The 7875-nt window shown below is 44.6% G+C and overlaps 1 protein-coding gene across 4 annotated transcripts in view; it reads right to left on the reverse strand.

Moving 5' to 3' along the window:
* GABPB1 (GA binding protein transcription factor subunit beta 1) overlaps window positions 1–4002 on the reverse strand; it is a 65256-nt gene extending 61254 nt beyond the window's left edge. For all 4 annotated transcript variants that reach the window (XM_080808794.1, XM_080808793.1, XM_080808796.1 and 1 more), the window contains exon 1: window positions 3808–4002. The gene's annotated coding sequence lies outside the window, so the exon portion shown is untranslated. The remainder of the gene's footprint in view (window positions 1–3807) is intronic.
* Between the last annotated feature and the right edge of the window lie 3873 nt (window positions 4003–7875).

The raw sequence follows: 7875 nt of genomic DNA on the forward strand, positions 1-7875 counted from the left end.
AAGGTCCTCTGGATATGCTCTATAGTTCAGTGCTCTTTAAACCCGAGTGTCTATCACCTGAGGAACTTGGGGAAAATATGGTGGCCTAGGTCCCAGCTATGCTACTTAAGCTTAGGCCTCCGTGTTCTTGCTCTGCAGGTGATTCTGATAAAAAATCAGAGAACTGATATAAGGGCCCACTCATAATGTGACAGTATGCTACCAAAAAAGCCGGCACAATAAAGCTGACACAATATAATTATTCCAGGTATAATACAACAAGTACAAAGTAAAGTGTGGCTAAATACGTGCTCTCTCTTTCCAGAGAGAGACCGTGCAAGCACAGGAGCGGGAGTGGCAGAGGGAGAGGGAGAATCTCAAGCCAACTCCACCATGAGACTCCACCATGTGCACAGAGTCAGACCTGTGGCTCCATTTCACCACACTCAGATTATGACCTGAGTGGAGATGAAGAGTCAAACCCTTAACCTAAGACTGAGCCACCATGTGCCCCAATACCTGTTCTATGTATTCTACCAACTTCAAAATGACATTTACTTTTAAAAAAATTATACCATAATGTTGATTCACATTAAATGTAGTTAAAATGATTGATTCTTATTGTATTTGTGCTTTAGCATCTTGGGCCCTAACTGCTAGCCTTTCCAATTATTCCCATTAAAAGGTAAGAGAACCAGGACAAAGAGTTTCAAATTCCTATTTCTAAATATATCAATGGCTCTGCATTATGATTTACCTTCAGTGGAGAAATCGTTTCAAGCTTTAGCCTCTACACTTACCTCATGGACATACTTAGCCTAAATGAAAATATAGTAACTAGCCCACCAACAACTGACCTGACAGGTAACCGCACCAACACATCTTCTATATGTAAAGCACTGCTGTCCACACACCGGGGAAACAGTCCTTAATATTAGCAGACAGACCTTCTAAAGAGCATGATGGAACAAACAACTTCAAAAAAGTTTAATACCATGATAGACATACTAATACTACAGAAACCTACGATTACTAGTTGGAAAGCTCTGGGGCCAAAGAAACGATACTCATTAGAAAACTAAGTTACCCTGATCTTAACATTTTGTTTGTTTGCTTTTTAATGTTTATGAGATAGAGAGGAGATGGATCCATTAGTGAGTTCACCCACACTCAGACTACTTGCAAAGGGAACTGCACCCCCGAAAATACACTCTCAAAATAAATTCATGATTCAAAATTTCATGTAATGTCTTCTGATTTTCCTGACCTGTTTGCTTTACCTGTCACTATTCCTAACTTAGGAGGTACTCAAGGGGGTGGGGGGATAAAACGGGGGGGGGGTGCATTCTACAGATGAGGTCCATCATGAATACATCTTAGAGATGCTGAGGAAAGGGAGACAAGTAAAATTAACCAAGATCAAATCTGATATTTATTTTCATTTGCATAGCAAACATCAAAAATATACCTGGCATTTTCAAACAATTATGTCAAGAATGACCAGATGCTTCCTGTTGATGGAACAGTAGAGAACTACAGTCTGACAGAATCAAAGTAGAGTTCACAGAAACAACTGGAAATGAATTTAGCTTCATTTCAAAACCATTAATTCAAAGTATGGCCATAACATTTTCACACATTTACAGTGTTACTGGCCTCCAACCTAAAATACCCAGATTGACTGAAAGCGAGAACTCAAACTCTAAGTTAGGAGAGTTAACTCTAAAGGTATGTATACGCATTACAAAAGTATTGTTTGACCAAATGTATCACTGCAGGATTCCTTTTAAATCTGCAGCTCCTGGAGTGCTTTGACGTGTCCTATCTTCAAATATTACTTTTACACACTAGCTTTCACAAGCACATCTAAAATGAAATTCACATTTTACTTGCATACATAACTAAGTTGTGGAATTAAAAATTAAGTTCAGTCACTTAAAGTATTTGCAAATGTTCCTAAGTCTCCAGGATCATATACAGATTACACAATCTTTACTTTTAGTACTGTTTATCCATCTAAATCCCAAACTCAAAAAAAAGCGCAAGAAGAAAGTACAGAAATCAACCCTATCCATATTTTCTAAATGGGTCTTGTATAATATCCTATTTGACTTGTATGGTAATATGATAGAAATGACAAATCTTTCAGTTAAAAAAAAAAAAAAAAGGCATAATCAGACAATGGAGTTTTGGGAGTTTCCCAGAGGTTACCCGGTATGATACCACAACAGACTTAATGCAGCAGACTTAAGAATCTACATGTCTTCTATTAAACCAGACATTTAAGACTTAAAGAAATGGAAAACAATGTCACTCTTAACAAATATGGCACTGTATTAACATGCAATGAATTTTTCTTTCCGCTGTTATTTGAGGGGAAATATTTAAAAAGAGAAAAATTAACAAAAAAAGCATAAAGCCATCTTTAATTTCCTTAAATTGAGTCTGAACCTGAAAGTGGAAGTGTCAACGCGGATGGTTATAGGTCAATGCAAAGAAATTTAAATTATGCTGGGTGGGTCTCTATGTGAAATAACTATCTGCATAAAGAATTTTTGACCACTAACATGTGCATTATAAATTACAGTGCATCTTTAATCCTGGAATGGAAAATTACTTTACAAGGATCATTTTACTTACTACATCAAAACATTTTCCAGATAAAAATTATACTTCATAAAGTAACTTGCCTGAATCGAGACAGCAAATCAGTGTTCGGAGAAAGCACTTAAAATATTTCCACATTTCCAAGCCCCCTTCCAAAGTACTGTTGTGGTCGCTACCCCTCCTTTGAACAGATGTCTGCTCGCCACAGTCCAATCAGGTTTAAGGCAAGAGTATGTGTACTGAAAACAAGCTTAAAGTGGGAAAACACACACAAAGCAGGCCTATATAATTCCTTTGGTTTCAGTTTTCACGATGCACCCCCGAGGCTATGCACGCTGATTCAACACGGCAGGACAGCTTCAACGATGCACACTAAATACACACTAATTAACTGTGTCCAGGCAGAAATGACCTGGCAAAATTCTCAACTTTTTCCCGAAGCAGTGCACCCGCAGATCCCGCCGGCCAAGTCCCAAGAGCATAAGTCCCGAGCATCCAGAGCGCCGGGCTTTGTCCCCTCAGGGACTTGAGTCCCCGAGGTCGTGGCAGTAGCCGCGATCGGCCCCGCGCGGGCCGGGCCGGCCCTCCACTTAACCCCGTCCGGGCCAGCCGCTCCCGCCGCGGCCCGAGCGCCTCCCGGCCGCGCAGGCCCCACGACACAGCGCGCCCTGGGCCGGCCGCCCCTGCCGCCCCTTCCCGGTTCCGGAGAGCGCGGTGGGGCCGCCAGGCCGCCCAGACAAAGAGGCCGGCAGTTCCCGGGGTGGCGGGCGGCGAGGCCGGGAGGGGCCGCATCAGCCTGTCTCCCTCCCGCGCCCGCCCACCTCCCGCCTCCCGGCGCCCGCAGAGCCCCCGCCGCCCCGGCTCGACCCCATCCCCGCCCCGGGGCCGCCGCTCCGGCCAGGGCCGGCTGGGAGGCCTCGGCGCGCCGGGGCCGAGGAGGGGGCGGCGGCCGCCACCATGTCTGCCCGCCCCTCCCAGAAGCGGGGTGCCCAGCGGACAAAGCGCGGCGGCGGCGCGGGCGGAGCGGGCGCCCAGGCCGACCCCGCCGACCCCCGCGGAATAAGCGGGGCCAGGAGCCCCGGAAACCCGGCGCCTTAATGCAATAAACAGGAAATCGCGGGGATGATCTGGGTTCCGGGGGAAGTGGAATTATTTTTTACCAGCGAAGAGATCAACTTCCACATCCGGTGGTAACAGGGCCCTACACAGACCCGCACTGACCTGGAAAAGCTTCGGGAGCGGCGACGGGGGAGCAGCAGGAGGTGTTGCGGGGACCCGAGGCGCCTCGTACCCGGCCGGGCTGACGCGGCCCCGCTACACACAAAGCGCTTCAGCTGCACAGGGCGCTATTTTCCGAAAATGCCGCGTCTGGTCGGCGCCCAAAATCCCCACCGAAAAGTCCCCCGTGCTGCGCGCGGAGGGACACATGGTGTGCGAGTGAGTCAAAGCTCCCAGCATCCCTCCCGGACCCGGCCCCTGTCAAGCCCGCGCCTGAGCCTTTCCGCCCTTGCGCTCCGCAGCAGATCGCTCTCCCACTCCCTCCCCGACCCCATTCCGGCGAGGGAAAAGGTGCGACAGAATCTGATTTTTGTTTTTAACGGATGGAGAGGAATATGCCATTTGTAGAGCCTGAGCCACACAAAGAAAGCGGCGGAATGATCCGCTCTCGGCGACCGCAAGTCCCGGCTCGCCCGGCGCCTGCGCGGCACGGGGGTGGGAGCTGCGGCCGGCCATGTGCGCGGCGGAGCTACCCGGCTGGCGGCCGAGCCTTCCCGCCTCTTTCTGCGGGGGTTGGCAGTTGGGAAACTAAAGTCCGTGTTCCTCCCTTCGTAGCTCTGCGACGTGACGGCTGAGAGAGGGGGAATCCGAGCTCCGAGGCTAAGCTGAGCCGCCTAGCAGAGTGCTGGGAGACGGAAGGGCGGCCAGGAAGCTAGGATTTAACTTAAAGTGCCTCTAGATTCATCTAGGCCGAGTGGGACAGGAGTGGCGGTTGAGGTACAAGGGGAGGAACGAAGGATGGTCCTTCTCATCGCTTACACTGAGCATTCAGGTTCACGACGAAGATGTAGTTATTCCTGTAGCTTTTTTTTTTTTTTTTAACATGCTGGTGGTGTCGCAAGGGTCTGTACTTAATAGACCGTGATAACTGCTCACTGAATTGCCTTGGATTTCTGTCACCTCAGAGGTAGAGGTCTGTTTTTTCATGGCTGCAATGTCAAGATTTTTGTGGTGTTGTATTTTATTAAGGCAGGCGCAAAAGTTTGGAGATAGTCTTTGGAAGTTAATTTACTTGTGATGATTTGCTAAGAACCCCAACACATTGGTGTGTTTTTAACAGGTGAGCCTGGAAATAACTTTCCCACGTGGCTTTCCCAAGCTGCTAACTTGCAGCTCCTGGCTTCCTATAGTTAGGAGTTGGGAATATCTGAGACAGCGCCAAGAATTTAATCCAGCAATGTTTGCAAGCTTAAGTGAAATCCATATTACCCATTGATTCTGTTTGGCCTCAGAAAAGTAATTTTCTCTCTCCAGTTATCCTTTTGTGATACTGAGGTGGTAAAGGTTGTAAAGTCTTTGTGTAACTTATTAAAGCAATTTGCCTGAAAGAGAAGCGAAGTAAATGTTATAGGAGCCCTATTGTTTTCTTTTGATACAGTATTTTCAGTGCTTCGATTGGTTAAAATTTGTCAAATTTTTGATAGCCTGTGCTGTTTTGTTCTGTTTTTTTTAAACACTGAGTTTGAGTAAACATTGAGCTAATGATTGCTATGGAATCCTTGCCCTCATTGATCTTATACTGTAGACTGCAGACAAGTAAATAGGTATCATTAGTAGTGTAATGAGGGTAAACTGCTGAATACTGCGAAGTCTCATAGAGAAGAAATCTCTTACTCACCTGGGATGGAGGAATGAAATGGGACTGGAGAAGCAATTAGCTTTAATAAGGGAATTGGAGAAGAGCCTTCTAGACAGAAGAAGCCATACATATAAAGGTTAGGAGGCAAAGTTTGGAGAGATTACCGAGTAAAGAAGATAATGCTGTTTCAGGAGTGCCTAGAGTTGTTCCTGAAGAGGTTTAATCATGAAAACCTTGAATGCCATGTGCACAAATAAGATTTTTGAGAGCTAAGAGGAAACTTGAAGGGGCTTAAGTGTTACGGGGTTGAATTTGCATTTTAGACAGACTGTTATGCCGAACTCAGGAGCTTGGAAAAGACAATAATCTGTGAGAGAGTAATGCCTTGGACTGAGGTAGTGGCAAATAGTATGAAGAGTATGACCAAAGTAGTTACTGAGAGTTTGGTGACTTGGTTGAGCCGGTAAGGGAATGACTAAGAGGGAGTCATCTTTGACATCTTTGACCTTGTTGAATTTGAAGTATTTGTGAACCAACTAAGCAGATATGTCTGGGAGGCAATTAGATACTCATTTAAGTTGTTTGATGAGCACCCATCTGTAACTGGCACTGTTCTGAATACTGGAATAGATTAAGCAGCAACAAAACCAACAGGAACCAACCAAGGTTTCTATTCCTGTTGCCAGTGGAGGGAACAGACCATTAAAAAGTTTTATGAAAGAGGGGGCGCCTGGGTGGCTCAATGAGTTAAAGCCTCTGCCTTCAGCTCAGGTCATGATCCCAGGGTCCTGGGATGGAGCCCCGCATCTGCTCAGCAGGGAGCCTGCTTCCCTTCCTCTCTCTCTCTCTCTGCCTGCCTCTCTGCCTATTTGTGATCTCTGTCTGTCAAATAAATAATAAATAAAATCTTAAAAAAAAAAAGTTTTATGAAAGAGGAAAGATAAGGGGCACCTGGGTAGCTCAGTTGATTAAGCATCTGCCTTCGGATCAGGTCATGATCCCCGGGGTCCTGGGATGGAGCCCCAAGATGAGTAGACTAGGCAGGGAGCCCGCTACTCACTCTCCCTTTTCCCCCACCCCACCTGGCTCCTGCTCTCTCTCTCTCTCTCAAATAAATAAAATCTTTAAGGAAAAAAAAAAAAAAAGAGGAAAGATCATATAATATGCTCCCTTGAGAAAATAAAAGGGTATTGGAATAAGCATTTATTTGGGGGAGAGAAGAGGCAAAATTGTGGAGGTTGATGAGAGATGGCCTCACAGAGAAGGTATTCTCTGAACTAAGACCTCAATGGGAATAAGTTAAGGGCAGTATTTGAGACCAAAGGAAATAGCAGAACAGAATCCTAAGGTGAGAAAGAGTTTGTTTAGATACTAAAGAAAGAAATAGTAGAAGTATGCTGCCTTGGTAAGTTTAAGTGAGGTGCTGTAGAAGCCATTGAAGGATTTTAAGGAAAGTGGATAGTAGCAGCAGAGAAAAGGTAGATGAACTAAAGATATATTTGGTGATTAGACCTGATTTGTATTGCTAATGAGTCAACATGAGTGAGAGAAAAGGAGGAATCAAGAGTGATTCCTAGGCATGATTGATTATCTAAGCTAGCACTGTCCAATATAAATATAACACCAACCACATATGTAAGTTTATAGTAGCCACATTAAAGTAAAATGTTAATTCTAATGTTTATTTAGCACAATATAGCCAAAATAGTATCGTTTCATATGTGATCAATATTGACAAGTATTAAATCTTTTTAAATGTTTTACAGTTTTTTTCCCCATTACTAAATATGAGTTCAAAATCTGGTATGTATTTTATACTTTGAGCATATCTCTATACTTGATTCCATAAAATTTACAGTTGAAAAACTAGGTTAACATACCCCAGTCATTCCAACCATACTTAAAAGTTTTGCAGTAATTTAATTATGTATCGGGTTTTTAATTTAATTTTAAAGATTAAAATTTTAATTCCTGAGTTAGTCACATTTTAAATGCTCAATAGCCACATGTGGCTAGTTACTACTATATTGGACAGTGCAGTGTAGTGGAAAATCAGACTAAAGTTGTGTGGAACCAGCCTGGAATGCTTTGGATGCCATGTTAAAGGTTTGGGATTTTATCCTAGATAAAAGGGAACAATAGATGATTTTTGAGCTAGGGAGTGACTCAGTGTTGTGCTTAAGGTGAGAAAAAGACCAGTTGGTGGCCACTGGTGGCGCAGGACCCAAGAGCAACCCTTCAGTTGAGTTCCCACATTCCAGGCTCTAACCTCAGCCCTTCAGATTCAAAAGTCTGATTTTTGTCAATGCTCCAGAGCAGTGCCACCAAAGTGAGGTCCATACGCCAGTGCCAGTCTGCAAACCCTTTGTTACTGGTCCTAGAAAAGGTTATTTACAGATACTGAGTAAGAATTTAGAAGCTTGCAAAACTTA

This window comes from Martes martes, assembly GCF_963455335.1.
Source record: "Martes martes genome assembly, chromosome: 7".
Taxonomy (NCBI): Eukaryota; Metazoa; Chordata; class Mammalia; order Carnivora; family Mustelidae; genus Martes; species Martes martes.